This window comes from Lissotriton helveticus, chromosome 1_1 (assembly GCF_964261635.1).
Source record: "Lissotriton helveticus chromosome 1_1, aLisHel1.1, whole genome shotgun sequence".
In the NCBI taxonomy this organism is placed as follows: domain Eukaryota; kingdom Metazoa; phylum Chordata; class Amphibia; order Caudata; family Salamandridae; genus Lissotriton; species Lissotriton helveticus.
Genome location: NC_136057.1, coordinates 29,844,602 through 29,867,093, shown reverse-complemented (window position 1 = coordinate 29,867,093; position 22,492 = coordinate 29,844,602). Strand labels below are relative to the sequence as shown.

At 46.8% G+C, this 22,492-nt stretch overlaps 1 long non-coding RNA gene across 1 annotated transcript in view; it reads left to right on the top strand.

Annotated features, from left to right (window-relative positions):
• LOC144767033 (uncharacterized) overlaps positions 1 to 9,693 on the top strand; it is a 54,506-nt gene extending 44,813 nt beyond the window's left edge. The window contains exon 3 of the long non-coding RNA XR_013598034.1: positions 9,193 to 9,693. This is a non-coding gene — a long non-coding RNA (uncharacterized LOC144767033). The remainder of the gene's footprint in view (positions 1 to 9,192) is intronic.
• Positions 9,694 to 22,492: the final 12,799 nt, after the last annotated feature.

The following is a 22,492-nucleotide window of genomic DNA, read 5'->3' as shown; positions in this document are numbered from 1 at the left end:
AATTTGAGTGAGGAAGGAAGAGAATTCCAGAATGTGGGGGCAAGGAGAGCAAATCTCCGGCCGCCAATTCTTCAAAGTTTAAAAGAAGGAACGACCAAAAGGCGAAGGGTAGAGGATCTGAGATTACGTGAGGGGCAATAAGGACTGATGAGGGATTTCAAGAAAGCAGGACAAGTGCCCGTAAGAGATTTGAAGGTGAGGCAGCCGATCTTGAAGGCTGCCCTCGAAGAGATAGGAAGCCAGTGAAGTTTGGTAAGGAAAGGTTTGGCGGATTGCCATTTCGGGATCCCGCAGGCCAGTCTCGCCGCTTGGTTCTGGACGATCTGAAGTCTAGAGAGAAGGGCCTTAGGCAGACCATGGTAGAGTGAGTTTGAGAAATCCAAGCGGGAGAGGACAAGGGCCATGATAACTAGAATCAGAGCTTCGGGCGTCAGAAGGTAAGACACCTTTCTAATCCTGCGCAGCTGGTACATGCAGGAAGAGACCACCGACCCTATTTGGGGTTTAAGAGATAGCTCGGAGTCAATGATGACCCCGAGACTCTTTACAGAGGCCACTGGGGTGGGAGAAGGGCCGAGGTCTCCCGGCCAAAAGTGCGGGCCCCAGTGAGTAGAGCTCTTACCGGGGCGAAGGAGCTCCGTCTTCCCGGGGTTTAATTTAAGCTGGTTCTGGCTCATCCACTGAAGAATGTGGGTCATGACCGCCTGGAAGTTAGAAATAGCAGAGGAAGAGTCAAGAGGAAAGATGAGTTGCAGGTCGTCAGCGTAGTTAAATACGGTGACGTCCCACTGCCTCAGAGAGAAGAGAAGAGGTTGAAGGTACAGATTGAAAAGAAGAGGAGATAAGGAAGAGCCCTGAGGGACCCCGCAGAGTGAGCGCTCCCTAGGTGCCCTGAAAGTGCCCAGGCTGAGAGTCTGAGACCTCCCAATCAGGAAGGATTTGACCCAGGTCAGCGCCAGGCCCTGGATGCCGGCCTGCTCGACACGGTGGAGAAGGATGTTATGATCCACCGTGTCGAAGGCGGCCGACAGATCTAAAAGAACCAGGGCCTGAGGGGTGCCCCTGTCGACGCCGGCTCGAAGAGCATCCAGTACGGCCAAGATTACTACCTCCGTGGAGTGGCCGGGTCTAAAGCCGGCCTGGTTGGCTTCGAGAAAGTTGGAGCTCTCGATGAACTGAGCCAGACAGGCGGTGACGTGGGCTTCCAGAATTTTGGCGAAATAGGGCAGGAGGGAGATAGGCCGATAATTCGCCAAAAGCGCGGGGTCCGCTCCAGGTTTCTTCAGTAAAGGCACCAGGACGGCTGCCTTGAAAGAGTTGGGTACCGAGCCAGAAGAAAGAGAAGAGTTCAGCAGAGGAAGAATATTGTCAGGAAGACGTAGACAGATGTCTCGTAATATGGAGGGTGGACAGCAGTCGTCCGGAGAGCCGGATTTAACCCGGGCGGCCAATGTGGCCAGAGATTTTGAGTCTAGAGGGGGGAAATGTGTGAGGGAGAGGGCATTAGGAGAGGGGCAGGCAGAGTCAGCGCCAGGAGAGGTGGCCGGAATAGTGTCCTTGATCATAACAATTTTCTCCATAAAAAACGTACTAAGGGCATTTCTGGACTCCTGTGTAGGGGCCTGGATGGGGAGCGTCCTGGGATCGGAAGAAAATTCTTCAAGCACTCTGAAAATCTCCTTAGATTTGCAGGGGGCAGATAGAATCTTGTTAGAGACATAAGCTGTTTTGGCCATAGCGATGGCTTTTTTGTATTTGTTACGAGCAGTCACGTAGATGTCTCTGCTCGTGGAGCAGTAGGTTCTTCTCCACTTGCGCTTCAGCTGGCGTAGCTGCAGGTGTTGGGTTTTTAGTTGGAGGTCAAACCATTTGTGGGAGTTGCTATGCCGTGAGCGGGGGAACTTGGTGAGCGGAGCAAAGATGTCACTGGCAGACGTAAGCCAGTCAGAGATATTACCATCTAGCTCGTCGATACAGATATCGCTAGGAAGGGAGGGGCAGGAGTGGGACAGATGAGAGATGAATTCAGAGGGGTCAACAGCCCTCCACTTGCGGGCCACACCACCCTCTAAAGGGGGGGCTCTGATGTTATCGCTGACTAAGATTGTGGTATCGATCAGAAAGTGGTCAGACCACACACAGGGAGTGATCTGCGGACAAGAGGACCTCACCCCAAGAGTCCAAATGTGGTCAAGAATATGTGTGGGAAGTTTAATAAGTTGAGTAAAGTTAAGGCTCAAGAGAGTCTCAAAAAGCTCAGTGGCGTGCGGCCCTGCATCTTTGTGTTGGAACCAATAGTTAAAATCGCCAAAGATGGCGACACGAGGGGTGGACATGATGAGATTAGCGAGCTGCTCAGTGAAGGAGGAGGGAAAGGAGGGCATGGGGAAGGGGGACGGTAAAGAATTATAACAGTGAATGCACCCACCTCAGTTCCTAGGCTAAGGACCAGGTTATCCACTTCGGGGAGGATCAAGGAGGCGGTGGCAATAATTTTTAGGTTCTTACGTATAACTGCTGCCACCCCACCACCGGATCGGCCCCCAGGGCGATTGGCATTCAATAGATAATAGTCAGGGGGTAATGCCGCCAGAATATCCGGAAGAGAGTCCTCGGTGAGCCAGGTTTCAGATAGTAGAAGGACATCAGGGTTCTCAGCCGAAAGTAAGAGGAAGATGTCAGTTTGGTGTTTTACGAGGGAACGAGTGTTGAGATATAATAGTCGGATGTGAGGTTCACGAGGGGTAAGTGGGATATGAGGCACATCCGATCCCAAATGGGATAAGGTATTCCCTGTGATTCCCAGTGAGGAAATACGCGAGAGGGAGTATGGATGAAATTGTAGGCTCTTTAAAGCAGAAGAAGTGTGAGATATCACGGCTGCAGCGTCCCTGGCCCCTGGGCCCGTCCGGCCGCGGACGGGCGCAGACGGGCTTAACTCAGGCGCAACTCCGGCACGCCTATGGCGCGCCCGCTGCGCTCGTCCGCTGCGCTGACGCATGAGGGACGTTTAAGTAGGCTGATGACGAGGGGGGTGGGCGGAGTCAGCAGGGCGGGTTAGGAAGTAGTTTTAAAAAATCAAGTCGACCGCTCGTGGTCAGCGGGACAGGGAGACTGGATTGCACTGCTCGTAGTCAGCAGGAAGAGACAAAGGTATTTAAAAAGATAATGACAGTGACAGATGCGCGCAAGCCCTCTGCCACCGGGCTGCTCGCGATCACTGAAGGGAAAAGGAGTGGAGCCTAAGTAGGCTGATGACGAGGGGGGTGGGCGGAGTCAGCAGGGCGGGTTAGGAAGTAGTTTTAAAAAATCAAGTCGACCGCTCGTGGTCAGCGGGACAGGGAGGCTGGATTGCACTGCTCGTAGTCAGCAGGAAGAGACAAAGGTATTTAAAAAGATAATGACAGTGACAGACGCGCGCAAGCCCTCTGCCACCGGGCTGCTCGCGAGGGTAGCGAGGCCACGCCCACCTACAGAGGCCACGCCCACTTCCCTTCTTCGCTATATAAGCCGCACCGCTTCTCTGCACGCATTAGCCTGACAGCTCCTGAGGCGGAAAGCCGGGAGACACTTCGCCGTAATTGAGCACTGAATATTTTTAAAAAACTGCTTTTAAACTTGTGTTACTCTCACCTTCTGAGCACTTGTCCCCCTTCCTTCAGCACCAAAACGCCTCCCCGCGCAGCCGATCTTAACGCTGCCGCGGCGCTTTGGGGAATCACTTTGAGGCCATCACAGGGTAGCGAGGCCACGCCCACTTCCCTTCTTCGCTATATAAACCGCGCCGCTCCTCTGCACGCATTAGCCTGACAGCTCCTGAGGCGGAAAGCCCGGAGACACTTCGCCGTAATTGAGCACTGAATATTTTAAAAAACTGCTTTTAAACTTGTGTTACTCTCACCTTCTGAGCACTTGTCCCCCTTCCTTCAGCACCAAAGCGCCTCCCCGCGCAGCCGATCTTAACGCTGCCGCGGCGCTTTGGGGAATCACTTTGCCGCCATCACAGGGTAGCGAGGCCACGCCCACCTACAGAGGCCACGCCCACGTCCCTTCTTCGCTATATAAGCCGCGCCGCTTCTCTGCACGCATTAGCCTGACAGCTCCTGAGGCGGAAAGCCGGGAGACACTTCGCCGTAATTGAGCACTGAATATTTTTAAAAAACTGCTTTTAAACTTGTGTTACTCTCACCTTCTGAGCACTTGTCCCCCTTCCTTCAGCACCAAAACGCCTCCCCGCGCAGCCGATCTTAACGCTGCCGCGGCGCTTTGGGGAATCACTTTGAGGCCATCACAGGGTAGCGAGGCCACGCCCACTTCCCTTCTTCGCTATATAAACCGCGCCGCTCCTCTGCACGCATTAGCCTGACAGCTCCTGAGGCGGAAAGCCCGGAGACACTTCGCCGTAATTGAGCACTGAATATTTTAAAAAACTGCTTTTAAACTTGTGTTACTCTCACCTTCTGAGCACTTGTCCCCCTTCCTTCAGCACCAAAACGCCTCCCCGCGCAGCCGATCTTAACGCTGCCGCGGCGCTTTGGGGAATCACTTTGCCGCCATCACAGGGTAGCGAGGCCACGCCCACCTACAGAGGCCACGCCCACTTCCCTTCTTCGCTATATAAGCCGCGCCGCTTCTCTGCACGCATTAGCCTGACAGCTCCTGAGGCGGAAAGCCGGGAGACACTTCGCCGTAATTGAGCACTGAATATTTTTAAAAAACTGCTTTTAAACTTGTGTTACTCTCACCTTCTGAGCACTTGTCCCCCTTCCTTCAGCACCAAAACGCCTCCCCGCGCAGCCGATCTTAACGCTGCCGCGGCGCTTTGGGGAATCACTTTGAGGCCATCACAGGGTAGCGAGGCCACGCCCACTTCCCTTCTTCGCTATATAAGCCAAGCCGCTCCTCTGCACGCATTAGCCTGACAGCTCCTGAGGCGGAAAGCCCGGAGACACTTCGCCGTAATTGAGCACTGAATATTTTAAAAAACTGCTTTTAAACTTGTGTTACTCTCACCTTCTGAGCACTTGTCCCCCTTCCTTCAGCACCAAAACGCCTCCCCGCGCAGCCGATCTTAACGCTGCCACGGCGCTTTGGGGAATCACTTTGCCGCCATCACAGGGTAGCGAGGCCACGCCCACCTACAGAGGCCACGCCCACTTCCCTTCATAATGTGTCTCAACCGGACGCGCAGCGGACGCGCTCAGCGGGCGCGCCGTCAGCGCGCCAAAGGCACGCCAAAGGTAAGCCCGTCTGTGCCCGTCCTAGGCCCAGTCTCTATGCCCAAATCCATCAAGACTCATCTCACCTACACCCAAGGTAACCTCCTCTCACTCAACCCCATGAAAAACGAAAACTGCAACTATACCTATAAAGGAGAAAAACCCTTTACCAATTGCGATCTCTGCAATCCAGCCCACACCACGGAAGGGCGCCACGGCCTGCAGCTCGGCCTCCTCAACTGCAGGTCCCTTCCTAAACACTCCCTAGAGATAAACCTCCTCATACAGGAGCTCACAATCGACATTCTGTTCCTCACGGAAACTTGGCTCACCGCCAACGCAGAATCCAACATCGTTAATGCCCTTCCTCAAGGCTATCAAATCCACTCTCAGAACAGACCCCTCGGCAGAGGAGGTGGCCTGGCAATAATATTTAGGGAGCATTTTGCTTGCAGAGCAAACAACAGCACTATCGAAGACTGTGAAATTTGCCATTTCGCCTTACAAATCTCACCCACAGCCTCCCTCTCCGGACTACTCATTTATCGCCCACCGGGAGCCCCTACCAAGTTCTCTGGTGCCCTTGTTGAAACTGTTACCTCAATGGCTATGTCATACCCCAACTTCATAATCCTGGGAGACCTCAATCTCCACTTCCTAGACCCCTAGGACCTGACAGCATCCGACCTCCTTCTCGACCTCGCCTCTTACGACCTAAGACTAGCGAACTCGGAGGCTACTCATGACAAAGGCCACCTCCTCGACCCCATTTTTACCAATATCAACGACCTCAAAACCGCTCTCCCCCTCCCACTGCCGTGGACAGACCACTTCTTGGTCCCCATCGACTGGCACCTTACGTCCCGCCACCTCAACCCCCCAAAATCCTGGTCACTGATAGACGCTGGTCCAAACTCTCGTCTGAAGAATGGGCCATCAGACTCACGGAGTCTCTTACCCCCCCAGCTCCAGACCCAGTTACCGCTGATGCGCAATTCAACTCCTGGCTCACCCACTCACTCGACTCTTTTCTCCCCAAAATAAGCACCCTGAAACGAACCAAAAGAGTCAACCCCGCCCCATGGTACACCCCTGAGCTTAAACTGCTACGAAAAGAATGTAAAAAGACAGAGCGTGCCTGGAGGAAAGACGGATCCATATCCGGAAAAGACGCTTACCGCTCCTCTATGAGAACTTATAAAACCGCCATACGCATTACCAAAAGCCAATTCTTTGATGAAAGAATAAAAAAGTCCTCCAGCTCCGCTAGAGAAACTTTTATCATCATGAAAGAACTGCTCAAAGTCCCTGACCCTCCCCCTGTGCCTAACACCTCCGAGGACAAATGCCACAAGCTGGCAAAATATTTAGACGAAAAAATCCACAAGATCCTCGCCTCGCTGCCCCACGTCAACCCCAGAGTTGACGAAAACGGCCTCCCTAAATCCGCTCCTGACCCCAACCCACAGCCGAGAAACCTAGACACACTCGGCCCGGTATCAGAAGAAGAGGTCCTTACAACGCTTGCCACCATTAAAAGTGGATCTCCCAGCGACCCGGTGCCCATTCGCATCCTTAAAAAAGTGACATCCTCAATTGCCCTCCCTCTAGCGAACCTCATCAACTCTTCGCTATGTCAGAGAACAGTCCCTCCCAGCTGGAAGACCGCCGTCGTCAAAGCCCTTCTTAAAAAAACACTTCTGGACCTGTCGGACCTAGCCAACTACAGGCCTATTTCCCTCCTCCCCGGAATCAGCAAGATTACGGAAAAAATAGTGAACAAAAAACTCTCTCATTTCCTGGAATCTAACAAACTCCTCAGGAACTCTCAGACTGGTTTCCGCCCTGGTCAGGGCACGGACACCGCCCTCCTGGCTGTGGTGGAGGAGACCAGATGTATTTTGGATGCTGGGGGATCAGTGGCAGTGATCCTCCTGGACCTCAGTGCGGCATTCGACACTGTCAACCACCAGGTCCTCATCCAACGACACAAAGACATCAGGGTGGAAGGAACCGCTCTAGCATGGCTCACGTCATTCCTAAACAACCGCTCCTTCCAGATCTGGGAGAATAACACCCGCTCCGCAGCAATCCCCCTCCAGTGCGGAGTACCGCAAGGCTCCTCTCTTAGCCCTACATTATTTAATGTTTATAAGTCCCCACTGGAGGAAGTGGTTACCCCGTTTGGAGTAAAAATCATTAGCTACGCCGATGATACCCAACTGGTGGTATCACTATCCCATCCCAACCAAAAACCGTCCAACCTTCACACTTGCCTCTCTGAAATCTTCATGTGGATGAACGAATCAGCCCTTAAACTTAACGGATCCAAAACTGAAATCATGATTCTCGGACAAAAAGGGCCCACCCTTCCCCCTAACCTCTGGCCCACCTGCCTGGGAGAGCCCCCTGCTCCCAAAGAGGAGATGAACAGCCTAGGGATCTGGATAGAGAAGGACTTGTCCTTCAAAACCCAAGCAAAAAAAACTGCTGGGATCTGCTTCGGTCTCCTAAGATCAGTCAGACAAATTCTGCCCCTGCTCCCACAAACCTCCTGAAAACTGCTCATCCAAGGTCTGATTCTTTCCAGGTTGGATTATAGCAACGCCATCTACCTGGGAGCACCCGAAGCCTCCCTCAACAAACTACAACGAATTCAGAATGCCGCGGCCCGGCTTCTGACGAACACCCCGGCCAGAGCTCTGAAACTCCTGCACTGGCTCCCCATAAGAGAAAGAGTAAAATTCAAGCCCTCTGTCTGGCGCATAAACTTCTACAGGACAATGGCCCCCCATCCTCAAAAACCTTATCACGCCCTATAAAGCCATAAGACCCCTCCGCTCAGATCACGAACACCTCATCACAGTCCACAGAGTAAAAAAGACACGCACAGGAGGCCGGCGATTCTCGGTGAACACGGCTAAACTTTGGAACGCCCTACCTCTCAAACTCAGGAGTGAACCCAGTCATCTCCGCTTCAGAAAACTATTGAAAACGCACCTCTTCCCCCGATTCACTTTTTCTCATCCCTCCTTGGTCACCCCACCTTATCTGCTGTCCTGGTTTTTTAGCGCTGGGATGCTCCCGGGTTACTACGCGCTCCACAAAACCCACATTCATTCATTCATTCATTCAGTGCGAAGAATTTCTGAAAATAGGAAGAATTCAGAGGAAAATGAGGACATGGAAAATTGAGAGACAAAGTACAAGAGATGAAACTGTGGGAAGACTGGTAGGAACAATAATATTAAAAACCCACGGTCAGAATTCCTGAAATGTAATTAATGTGTTATCAATACAGAATATACCAGGCATATACATAAGTTGACTGTGAAAAGTACTAATATGCAGAAGTGATTACACTGCAAGTATTATAATGTTTCTGAAAGCTGTGCCCATCAGCGTCAGAAAGGCAGTCCATGGGAATGTAGGACCTATAACAAATGAATTCCTCTGTAATAAAAATATATAAAGTGATTATTTTGTAAATAAGCTGTGCCTATCAGCAAAGGAAGGCACTTTGATGTAAAAGGCTCAGAGGATACTGATGGTGAAGGCAAGCTGGATAAGCCTGAAATAAAAGAAAAACAAACTGAATACAATTTCCAACTGTACAAATACATTTAGAAGGAATAAACTTGCATTCATTATAGCCAAAGACAGGAGGCAAGAAAGATGGTACTTAGCTTTGGCTGCAGCAGCAAAGAAAGAGGAGGAGTCATTCCGTGTGGCCTGATTGGTTAGTAGGATTATGGGACAAGTAGTTTGTGCATTTCTTGTTTTAATTGGCTACTGAAAAAACTGTTAATGTACAGGACAGCATGTTTCATTAGTCACTACCCTCAGAAATGGTGCGAAGGTGGGACGGATATATGTGCCCCATCCTTATTGGATGTCAGAAATGAAGTGCTGTAAAAGTTAAACATTCATTCACTGGTCTACCAAATCCTTACAATTTTTTTGTATTTTTCAGGAACCCAGGGTTTAGCAGACCTCCGGACAGGTCCTTCATGCAACGACTACGATGACATCGTCTCGGACAAGCTTTAACGTTCACTAGAGGGGAGGGTGGAAGGGACCTATGGATAGCTGAGGGTGCTAGGGAGGGGCTAGACAACAAGAGGAGGTGGGAGAGAGAACAAGAAGCTAGAAGTAGGATGAAGGGAGGGAGGGTACTTACTCAAGACACATAGACAGGTTGATACTAATGTAAACATGCTTTACATAGTTTAGCACACATGTACATAGTGATACACATACTAACACATACAGATGATAAAAACTTGTTTTTTCTTGCCAGAGGGATGCATAGGTGTCAGGGTTGGATACTAAAGTTCTGCATCTCTGTGGATCAGCTCTTACCCAGTCCTGGTGGGACCAGGGGCCTTGTGCAGAGTGTACTGCACTGTGGAGCATACAGATGGCTGTGTGCAGGTAGTTCACCTGAGGGGCTAATACAGTGCTTTGGCATACCATCTATCAGTGCCGGCTTTAGCGCTGGTGGTGCCCGGTGCAAGAATCATTTTTTGATGCCCCCAAATCCGATGACTACCTCCTTGGATTCTCTCACTACCACCGGGCATAAGTTCCCCTCATCTCTCCTATCCTAGGTTATTGCTAAACACAGAGCCCCCCCTGGGTTTGGCACCCCCCACAGGTCAGCGCCCAGTGCGGCTGCACCAGTCGCACTGCCCTAAAGCCAGCCCTGCCATCTATGCCTTCTTCTATGAGTGGCTAGGAGGTGTAGATCTCCTGTGGACCCCCAGTAGCTATGGTTTGGCCAGCTGACCTACAGCACCCAACACTCGTTCTGCGATCAGGAACGCTGAGGGAAATGTGAAGCCATTCCAGGATCATGTCTATTCAGGCTGCCATCTTGGAGTCAGGCAGGCCCCATCAGCCCTACATTGCATGCCAGACTTGCACAGGGCCTAGACATCTTATTCCCTATTCAGTATTTTCCATTCAGCTTGCAGGATTTGGAAATCATCACTAAACACCCAGGAGGTATACAATGTCACGAATAAAATATGGAATCCAAAATATTGTAAGGTAAGCATAGATTTTCTATATCTAACTCCATATACATGTACCTTGATGATATATGCTCAAAGTACCTAGATGTGGAGTTCTAAATAATAAATGTATACTTTCTCTGCATGCACTTAGGGCCCGATTCACAGAATGAACTTAAGACTCAATCCTAAACTTACTACTATTTTTGTATTCACAGAATGCACTTACTACTTTTGGCATTCACAGAATGAACTTACTACTTTTGGTATTCCCAGAAGTTAGGATTTTGTCTTAAGTCTGTCTTAAGTCTGTCTTAAGCCTGTCTTAAGTCTGTCTTAAGTTTGTCTTAAGATAAACTTAAGACAAAATCCTAACTTCTGTGAATACCAAAAGAAGTAAGTGCATTCTGTGAATGCCAAAAGTAGTAAGTGCATTCTGTGAATACCAAAATAGTAGTTAGTTTAGGATTGAGTCTTAAGTTCATTCTGTGAATCGGGCCCTTAGCATTTGATATTTTGTCCACGATATCCGTGTATCTCGATATCCGTTGCCTCGATATTCAGCTATGAGCACCGGGTTGCCTCTAGGGTGTGCAGACACCTCATGATGCAAGATCTGGTAGGAAGTAGAAAGAGGACTGCAAGAACTAGGAGGAATGGAGATTTCCAGGAAGTCATCCATTCCCTGACACCCACACATGCACATGTATGCACATGCGTGTGCACACATACACACACACAACACATGTTTAAGTACTTTATCATACCTGTACATAAAAACAAATCAGTTTACCAAGCAAACCTGCTTCTGGGCTGAAAAGCAGAAATGAGCTAATGTTTTATCCTTTTAAGTGACAAGGAATGTATATTTTTTTAGACATATGACTGTACTGTAAATAGGTATGTCTGCTGGGATGGGGGCTGTGTTGGAATTCAACTTTTAGTGAAATGTCTGTATGTTCAGATGAAACTGGCTGATTTTCAAGGAATTATTTGCAAAAAGCAACATCATTTTCAATAAAAAGAAAGTATTTTGTCATAATATGTGTAACATATTTTTTAACACATGCTTTATCTGATTTTCAAAGGTCTGTTGCATATACATTATAACACGTGTTACATTTAAGAGACTTCTTGGGCAGTTTTCAGGGTAATATAATCTCAATGTGATGGCCACTGTCCCATGTGTCAGTTTCCTCATTTTACACACAGCACTTGGCATCCCCATGCCCACACGTGTGCTTCTGTACCCATGTCAGCCATTAATGTACCAGTCGCTAAGAACAACAGGGCACTGCCGCCCCCATGGAGAACAACATGGAAGAAGGAAGTCACCGTAATCTTGGTACTAAACAGTATGTGAGGGTCCCATTAAGAAACCTTCAAACGCAGACCCACACACCACGCTTCAACGATGAGGAGACACATCACTCCATACATCCGCCATCAAACATCCATCCTCAGGTTAATGTACATTGTAGGATCATACCTGTGAGAAAGAGCGCTGCCGAGCAGTGAATAACAGTTCAGGCTACAGACATGTGGGTTTCAGGGGGATAACCCTAAAATCACCTTTGGAAGCTCCACCTAAACAGCAAAACAAACCTCAGAGAAATAATTCAGGTAGTCTTCAAAACAAACCATTTTTACAACAGAAATGTAACAGAAAAATAAGCAAAAAATAGCAAACCGCTTTAACGGTTCTAACTTCATGTCAAATAGCCAACAATTCTCCTTCCAAGACCTCACTGTAAAACCACCCAAGCAAGTCTACATCATGTAGAATTTTCAGGTGTGACTGGACTAGGGGTGGGTGGAACTCATGGAATTTTACTCCGCAGAATTCCGCGGAGTTACATAAAAACTCTGTGAGATTCCATGGAGTTCCGCCAATGGGCAGAAAATATGCAGGTCGCGCTCCTCGTACTCCAATATAGTGCCAATTAGCGTGAGCAGTGCTGAGAAATCCGCACGAACAGCACTACGTGCTGCCCAAGAGCGTGGTCATTCCAGTTGATTTTGCTGCCCCTCGAGTAGAAAATCTACTCGAGCTGCAGCAAATATACTCGTGAAGCAGCGCTCTGACTGCGACCGCCCACATTAGAAGATCGCAGTTGGGGATGCCAAAAACTCGCTTGCAAGCTTGCATTTCTGGAGCCTTGCAGGAAAAAACGACCACCACGCAACAGTTGGTGGAATTAGGCATTCTGCCCACCTTTACTCTGGTCACCCCATCCTCCGCACCGCCTTCGCCCTGTATAACTGGTATATTTTTCAGAACGAGTCAAGTCAGTTTTCCTTCTTTCACAGGTTTCAGAAATAAAAGGGATGAAATAGGAATGATGAGATCTCTCATAAACTAAAAAAGTTCATTCTCAAAGCTGAACTCCCCCTAAATACCAGAAAACTCCATACAAACCAATAAAGGCATTCTGTTCTCATTGGTGCGTTCAGCCAGCCGGCTAGTCCACAGGTGGTTGCTGGAGCCGGCATGTGTCCCTGCTTCTCCCTGACTGAAAGGAATTCTCTGTAAATATAGTTTACAAGTATTTGCCATGTGGATGTCCTTCATGATCCCTCTGCTTTCTTGCCTCTCCGTTGCCTTGTTCCGCCGCTTCTGGCTTCTCCAAGGGACGTTACCAGGAGCTCCTGGACCTCTTTCCTAGTGCCAGCTACTAATTATTAAATGCTCTTTGAGTGTGAAATATAGCAATTATAAAACTGGTCACAAATCTTTATTAATTCACTGCTCAGAATGAAAACCCATTTCTAAAGCTGCTTTTCAGAACAAACTACATGTAGAACCCAAATATGAAGTTAATAACTGCCACCACTCACAAGTTAGAAATTTAGGGTTAGAGATATCATCCACACTGCCACAAGCTTTTAGTTCACCCCATGAAATATTAAATCACGTCAGTTACAGAGAAATATCATATTATCGTCCATAGTCTCATAATGGTGCACATTTGTATCTGGGCAATCTTTATGCTTACTTGAGAGTTAATTTGCTATACCGCTATTACGTATTTACGGATTGACTTCCTTCCCTTTGATCAGCCTTTTTATTCCTTACTTTTTTTTCATAGTGCTCTGAAATACCATTTGGTGACTTGTATGTCCTTTGTAAAACCCCTTAAATAAATAAATAAATTATCCAAACTTATCAGTGGCAGCCCGATGCTCTGGTTGGCACTTAAAGATGAAGGACATTTAACTTTAACACTGACCATACTGGGCCGCAGCCTCCTTAGCAGAGCTGAGTTTTTCTCAAATCTCCAAACAGCTTCAAAAAGTGAAAATTCTCTTTTTTTCCTTCAGGTCAGATTACATTTCTTACAAGTCCATAATCATACACGGTTTGACTGCGTTTCACAGAAACCGCTGCCATTCGGCATTAATCGCTGGCACAAGTCGGACACATTTATTTAACGTGCACTAAATACACTTTGAATTCACACTGATGAAAGTCTCATTACTGTCATGCATGATCACATGCACAGTACGGTGTGCTTGTTGATATCAATTTGGGTATGCCTAGTAAAATATGACTATGGACTCTTTAGTTTAGTCTCCTGTCCTTTTGTTTTGTAGACTTGTGAAGGATGACCCCTGATGAAGGGTCGTGTTCTACACCCGAAATGCATTGGGTTGTTTAAATTTGTCATGGAAGAATGAATATTGATTGAATTCTTCACTGTGGAAATAAATTATGCCATTAGGAAAGGAATGATCAAATAAAATAATTTCTTCATAAACATGTGGTAAATAAATAAATAATACCCTATTTTTGACTAGACTTATAGCATAACAGATAGCTCAATAAATAAGAGTCAAGATTCGAGGTAGTAGGAGTTTCTGCAGGTTTATTACAGCATAAGGACAGGATCAGGACAACCTGCATGGGAATAGGATGACAGGGCCCAGCAGGACAACTGGGGCCCAGCAGGGGAAAAGAGGCCCAGCAGCTGCTGGGGCTAGGTCTGGGATGAGCGCGCTAACATTTAATAACAAAACATTGACTTATATACATAGCGCAAACACATAGCATTACATTGCAGTAGGCGTAACAGTAGGTGGAGTAGAAGGCGTGACACGTAGCAGTCGCGAGAGATAACAGTAATAAGAGGTGTAACTGGGAGTATACTTAGACATGTGATGCAAACGTAACAGAATATGTCATGAATGGGCGGAAACATTGGAGGGGGCTACCTAAGGAGCCGGGACCTCTAACCTAATGGTGCGCGAAAACTGACAATGACGTGTTACTAGGAGAAGCTGGGGCTACGAACTCTGTGCTAGGAGCAGAGACTAGAGTCTGGAGGGTCGGAGCGACATGTACCTAAACCCTATCTGGTATCTACTGTTTAGGGAACATGTTGATATAAACTAGAAGTCATGAGGGGAAAAGCTAACTTGATTCTAAGACTGGACCATGCATTATTCTACATGTAGTGCGTGAAGAATATTAAATGACCATTAAATACAGTATTTCTCTAATGTGGAGACGAGAAGGCTAGACAATGACGGAAACTATTGATGCAGTTCAGTAGCTTAGGAATGCAGAGGAGGAGGACTGAACTGATAGCAGGAACTATAACATACTTTTGGCAGACTCAGAGGCAGAGCCGGGGTGCACCGGGCACTGCAAGGCAGGAAGTAAGTGAAAGGTCGAGGATACAGGTGGGGGCTGTATCGCTCCTCAGCGAGGCTTTCAGGAGACAGGAGCTGAATCTGTGATCCGGGCCCTTTTGAGGCCTGGAAACAGGGACTTTATAATTGAATAACGTGCACACTGAGAAACGTGGCAACATTACTTACATAGGCCTGATATTCGTAGTATTCACGAGGACTGGAAACTAACATACTAGAGGTGGACACAACTGTAATTGCGTCTTTAATCAGAAATGGGGAATAACATATGCATATTGGTCATGCACACATAACATATGATGGATGAGGCGTAGGGACACAGAACATGGCAAAATTTACTTTTCCACATTCCCTCCTTGTCACTACGTTTCCATCAGGAAACATCAATATTCATGATACCATCTATCATTTCATACAGTACCATTTGCTCGTCTCGAATTGCCTTGGAACGAGATTTAGAACGGGGCTTGGGACTGGGAATACAAGAGGTAGCACACATGCTGCAAATCGCAGGGCCACATTGTATACAGAGGCAGCAGCTAAATATGATCGCTACTGCAATACCTAAAAAGGACAGGACTTTCCAACCCCACGCGGAAATTATATTCCAGAACCAACCGGACCATGTCCAGGTGCCTGGATCTTGGTGTAACAGATGGGCAATTTTATGGAGTCTGGTTATAGCTGAATAAACAGACGGCGCGTTATTTGGAATGAAAATACAACAACTGGATCCGAGAATTCTACAGGCCCCGCCCCTATCGGCCAGTATGACGTCAAGGACGAGACGATTCTGTAAAACGACAATTCTCATAAAGGATTGCTCTTCAGTTAAGTTACCTAGAGCAGAGGCAGTCTCATCTACTACTGCTTCAAGGGTTCTTGTTAACCTACGGATTAGCTTACTATTTACAACTGTACCTAAATAAGGGAAAACACCTTTATCTATATCAATGAATTGCTCTGCGGCGGTTTCAGTATAATCGACAATCGGGAGGTTTCTCTTGTGTCTAGTGTGTACTAGGTAGGAATTCCTATGATAGTCAGGTGGGGCTAGAAAAACAGGTGGCAGTAGGAAAGCAATGTAACAGGTTCCCTCCCAATCGAGGGGCAGACGGACATATGCAGTTTGACCACAAATAAAATAAGAATGACGTGAAGCTTTGAAAACTGATTTCCCACTGTCACTATACTGGATAACAGTAGTACATTCACTATGACCTATATGTACAGAACCATAACTACGGACACATAATTCGCCTTTGACTGGTAGTACTGAAATAGCGGGTGAGTCTGGAGTAGTATCAGACTGAACATTCAGAACCATGAAATTCGACGAATAATTTCCTAAATTATATACTTCATTTTCTAAATCTAAACCTGTTCTGTGGGGGAGACCTTGCTTGTCTGGGAAACATGTACTGTTAAGAAAAGACATATCTGTTGAGGATGACGTTAACGTGGACCATGCTCCACACGAACCATTGTGTGAGAATGGATAAGGAAAGAGTGGCAGAACTCCCTTCGGTGTCTGGAAAGGGGGGAGTCGACCACACACCCAACAATTAGTGGCATTGCTGGTCTGGTGTGAATAATGTAACATACGGATAAATGTGTTATTACGCATTGCTAGGCGGTATGAATATTCGTGAGGAGGCAGATCACTAAACGTGTGCTCTACTGTAGCATGAGCAGACATATTTACATGAGGAACTGAAAAACACAGATAGAAAGCATAGCTGGTGCAGGAAATCATTATGCTGATGAATAATATGAAACTCAGAAAAACGATACATTTGATTGAGCTTTGACTGACTCTCTCACTATGGGGGTCTATTTTATACATGTCAGAAACAGTCTAACCGTTTCACCTAGGGGAGGACTTATACAATCAAACTGGCTGACTTATTAGACCTGAGCTTTAACTTATACTCCTGTTGCGGAGTTTTCTCTAACATGGGAGGGGTTGTAATAAAGTCTTGTGCGGGACAGTCCTTTAAAACAATGTTCTGGCAATCCTTCGAATCCTGGGAAATGTTCTTGGAAATGTTTTTGAAGACTGGTTTCGGTCCTTTGAAAAGTTTTACATGAGAAAGGTGGACCCACCCCTTCCTGCCTTCCAACTTGACGGCAGTTCGGGTGGTCAAGAGGACCTGACGTGGCTCCTTCCAACGTGGTTCCAGCGGACTTGATCTGTCAAAATTTCTGATCATCACAAGGGAGCCTGGAACGATCTCGTGCGGTGCCACCTCGGTATTGTCTGGAAATGCGGCGGCAACCTGTGAACGACATGAGTTGAGGGCAGACATCAAGGAAGCTAGGTAATCTGTCAGCATATTACATGAAACATCGGTAATACTTCGGGGTCTAGGAGTACCCCACATGTTAGGGGGGCGGCCGAAAACGACCTCATACGGGGACAGACCTGATCTGGAATGTGCGACCATACGCATGTAAAACAGAGCGACTGGCAGAGCTACTAGCCAGTCCACACCCTTGTCTTTACATATTTTAGCAATTCGAATTTTCAGAGTCTGATTATGCCTTTCGACTAGTCCAGCTGCTTCTGGATGGCGTACACAATGGAACTTCCACTGGTACCCTAACAAAAGGGAAACGTGTTTCATGAGTTCAGATGAGAATGGCTGGCCGTTATCAGAATATACGACTCTAGGGAGTCCATATCTAGGGAAGAATTCACGAACCAACTGCTTGGCAGTGGTCGCGGCTGTGTAATCTGGGACTGGATATGCTTCTGTCCATCTGGACAAGGCGCATACAACTACAAGGACATACTTGAAACCTCGACATCGCTCCATTTGAATATAATCCATCTGGAGGACCTCAAAAGGGTGGTCAGGGGGCTGGAAACCACCTTGTTCCACCGGGACACTTTTACCTGGATTAAACTGACAACATATCATACAGGTACGGACTTTCTGCTTGGCTGCAGCTCGTAAATGCTTGTTGAACCAAATGTTCTGGATACTGTCTAACATAGCTTTTTCTCCTAAATGTGCTGGACTATGTGCGGTATTGATAATGACTTGAACCATAGAATCGGGGAGAAACCATGTGGCTCTACCCTTCGTTACCCATCCCTGATCTGTCTGGACCCCTCCTTGTACAGACCATTTCTTGATTTCATCGGGAGTAGCATGTAACTGGATATCTATGACATCTTGAGTAGGGTCCTTAACTGTCATGCATGTAATCGGATCTGGAGTATGTGTCTGTGTCTGATTAACTGGAATGTCTGGAGTCTGTGCTGTAAGCTTGGCTGTGCGGTCTGCTAAATCATTACCTTGGGAAATAATGTCAGTGACTTTCGTATGTGCTTTGCACTTCATGATAGCAATAGATGTCGGTAAATGTATGGCATCTAACAGGGCTTGAATAAGGAGACCATGCTGAATCTTGGTTCCATGAGAAGTCATAAAACCTCTCTCCTGCCAGAGCACTCCGAAGTCGTGTACAACTCCGAATGCGTAACGTGAATCTGTGTAAACATTAACCTTCAGGTTCTTGGCATGTATACAGGCTTGTGTCAGGGCGACTAGCTCTGCTGCTTGAGCGGACAGGGTATCAATACGGTGTGTTTCAATAACTTCAGTGTCAGTAGTCACTGCATACGCGGCGACTAGTTCTCCTGTACTAGTTCTCATACATGAACCATCCACATAAAGTGTCAGGTCAGGATCTGGTAACGGAATATCTGTCAGGTCTTGTCTTGGCTTTGTCGTAATGTTAACTACTTCCACACAATCATGTGTGTCTGGATTTGAACTAACTGATGGTAACAGTGTAGCAGGATTCAGGACGTTGCAGCGTCTAATTTCTATGTGCGGCTGGAACAGTGTCAATTCATAACCTGTTAAACGTGCAATTGTCAAGTGCTGAGTTTGTGTTCGGTTTAAAAGAACTTCTACTGAATGTGGAACTTGTACTGTCAAGGAATGTCCTAAAACTATAGAATCACTTTGTCTGATAGCTAGTGCTGTGGCTGCAACTGACTTGAGGCACGCAGGCAACGCCTGGGCGACTGGATCTAATGTGCTCGAAAAATAAGCACAGGGCTTGTATTGACCTGCTTGATCTTGTGTGAGGACAGATAATGCTGTACCTTCGCGTTCAGTAACGAAAAGTGTAAAAGGCTTACTGTAGTTCGGTGTAGCTAGAACTGGAGCTTGACATAGGGCTTTCTTTAACTCGTTAAAACTAAGTGTATGGTCAGATGTCCAAGGGAGGACAGTCGATACGGCTGCCTCCTGTGTCGTTAACTGTATCAGTGGCTTGGCTAGGAATGCATACTGGGGAATCCATTGTCTACAATAAGAAGTAAGGCCGATAAAGGCACGTACCTCCTTCTGGGTTCTGGGCTGGGGAAGACTCGCTATTAACTGGATACGGTCGGGTGTCAACTGCCTACCCCTCTTGGACAGCAAGTGTCCTAAGTATACCACTTGCTGGACACAGAATTGAAGCTTCGAAGGTGACACCTTGTGCCCCATCTCGGCTAGAAAATACAGAACCGTAAGTGATGCTCGCTCGCAAGCACGTTCAGAACGGGCTGTGATCAGTAGATCATCGACATACTGGAGCAGGGCAGTGTCAGTTGGCATGTGAATGTTGTCTAGTTGTCTCTTGAGTGCTTGACTGTAAATACTAGGGCTTTCTGTGAATCCTTGAGGAGCGCGTGTAAACATATAGCTCCTTCCATTTAAACAAAATCCGAAAAGAAACTGGCTGTCTGGATGAATTGGAACACTAAAAAATGCATTCTTGAGGTCAATAACAGTGAAAAACATGGCTTCGGAATCAATGGCTGTTAACAGGGAAGAAATGTCTGGAACAACTGGGTACTGAGGAATAATACATTTATTAAGCTCTCGTAAATCAATCACTAATCGATATACTGGGGGTGCATTCGGATCAGTACGTTTCATGACTGGAATGATCGGAGAATTGCATACATTGGAGTCAGTTTCTACAACTACTCCTTGAGCCATGAGCTCGTCAATAATTTTGGATAAGGCTGCTACAGCCTCAGGTGGCAATCTGTATTGCCTGATTCGTGGTAACACTACACCTGGTTTGAGAGTCACACGATAGGGTGTGATTTGCATGTAACCTACATCAGTTGGACCTTGCGCCCATAAATACTGTGGAACATTAGACAATCTTGAATCAAAATCTCGTAATACATAGTGACCCTTAAAGTCACGTAGGAACAGACGTATTCCCTCTGGGGAACAGCAAATAACTGCACCTAACTCTTTCAGTGTCCTAATACCTAATAGATTTTCTGGACATGACTTAGTAAGTAACAGATCAGTAGTACGGGACAAGGGACCTACTTCTAGAGTAACTGGCTTAGATATTTCATTAACTATGGGTTTTCCTGAAAATCCAAGGGAAACATTTCTTGAGCCTGAGAGCGGAGCCCCTGGAACTTCAGCATGACTAATTGTGGTCCTACTTGCCCCTGTATCGATCAGAAACTTTCTGTCTTTCCCTAATACTTGACTATGAACATAGGGACCCTCTTGATCTACAGGTATCTCGATGAGAGGCAAGCCTACCTCCCTCTCTAGGCTGTTTCATGAATATGACTGGTACTCTGGATACTCGGACTGTGCATACTGGTACATCTGCGATGTAACGTGCTGTGTTGCAGCAATAGGCTGCGGTACTGTAACTGTCTGTAGTGCATTCTGTAGCTGGGGAGTCTGTGAAACTTGTTCTTGTCTCGGCGGACGTGGTCTTTCTTTAGTCTTACCAGTAGCTATGTTGTGTTTCAGAACTGCACACTCGTTTATAAAATGACCTGGCTGTTTACAATAATTGCAGTTCCCTTTAACGGGAGCCGCAGGATGACTGGCTTGATTCGGACCCCTCTTCTGACTGTCTTGAGGAATAGATTGTGCAACTAGCACTTTCATTTTCGTGTCTTTCATACGTTTTCTTTCATGTTCTTGCTCTTCTCTAATTCTGTTCTGGTGATACTGGAGCATCTGGAGCATCTGGGACGGAGTATTTGCTTGCCAGGTGCTTTCGACTTTCAAAACTCGGTTTTTAATTTGTGGACTTGAATTCTCGACTAATTTGGTAACGAAAAGATGAGGGTATGACTCACTACTTGTCTTGAGACCACTGTTAATACTGAAACATTTCTCAAATCTAGAATAAAAATCACTAATATCCTCATCTTGTTTCTGTTTACAGGCTGAGATTGCATCCCAGTCTTCTTTCCTAGTTGTCAATAATCTGGGTAAAACTTGAATCAATAATTCTGGTAATTCTTTACATTTATCTCCAAGACCGGTACCTGGTACTCGTGCCTTGTCTTCAGCTTCTAGAGCTGCCCAATCGATCTTTTTCTCTCCCACCTCCCATTCTTTTTCCTTTAACTTTTCATACACCCCTGCGGGTAGCAGGACCTTTAACATTTTAATGATATCTGGGTAAGTGTATTCTCCCATACGGAGCATGTCTTTTAATTCTCTATGGAACCCCGCTGGATCTTTGTCATGACAGGGGATTAATTTCTTCATTTCAAGAAGTTCCATCTTTGATATCGGAGTGTATACAAACACTCGTTGCATTACGCCACCCGCCCCTTGGACTGGGTGGACTTCTCGTAGCGGATTCTGTCTGTCTATGTAGAATGGTTTACTTTCTGGGGGTGAGACATGAACAAAATGCGGGTTCAGGAACGTTCTATACTTGTGGCGCTGTTCTAGAATGACACTAATTAAATCGGTACCTAGACCTCTCCATCTATACTGGAGTAACTCGTTCAGGATATCATGTAACGGACCTGGATCAGAATGTTGACCCTCGTACAGAGTAATGAGGTACTGGATCATATACATACCCACCAGTCGTTGCTCGGCTGGGGGCAGTTTCAGAAACATTTGTGCCACTATTTCGTCTGGAAAAGTGGTAGAATCAGTAATCCATCGGACTGCTGATCGGGCTAGTTCTTGTTCATGCATAGTACTTAGTTCACTGTAACCGACTCGTGATTTCAGGATGTGATCGGTAGCTTGAAATACTTGTTCTAGGGAACCTTGTTCTGGTGCTAGATGATGAAAAATAGACTTAGGTTCTGGACGTAAATGGCGATCTGGAAATCTGGATTTTCCTACATACGCTATTCTGGCGGGATTCTCGTCTTCCTCTTCAGGATCAGAGATACTTTCTTTCTCGCTTACTTGTGCTGCTTTACGCTGTTCGTGTAACCTTATTATTTCTTTACGAATTTTCTTGTACATACTTTCCATGGCACTAATGGTCTTGTGCTTACCCTCGGCTATATTATCACTCCACCTTGTCAGGATTCTCATTTCGGCGGGATCTTTAGACGGGTAATCTTGTTCTCTTATTAAACAATTGATCAGGAACTTTAATATCATGAGCTGAATCTCGACTTTCCTTTGAGACATAATCTCGCCAATACTTTCTGGATCATCCCCTGTACGGATGAAACGATATATTCTGTCTAGATCTTCTTTCATATTTGGTAAGGTGACTAGATACTCGGTCACCCTTCTTACGCGTACGGAATATAAAACCATATTATACTCGCCTGGGACTGTGTCA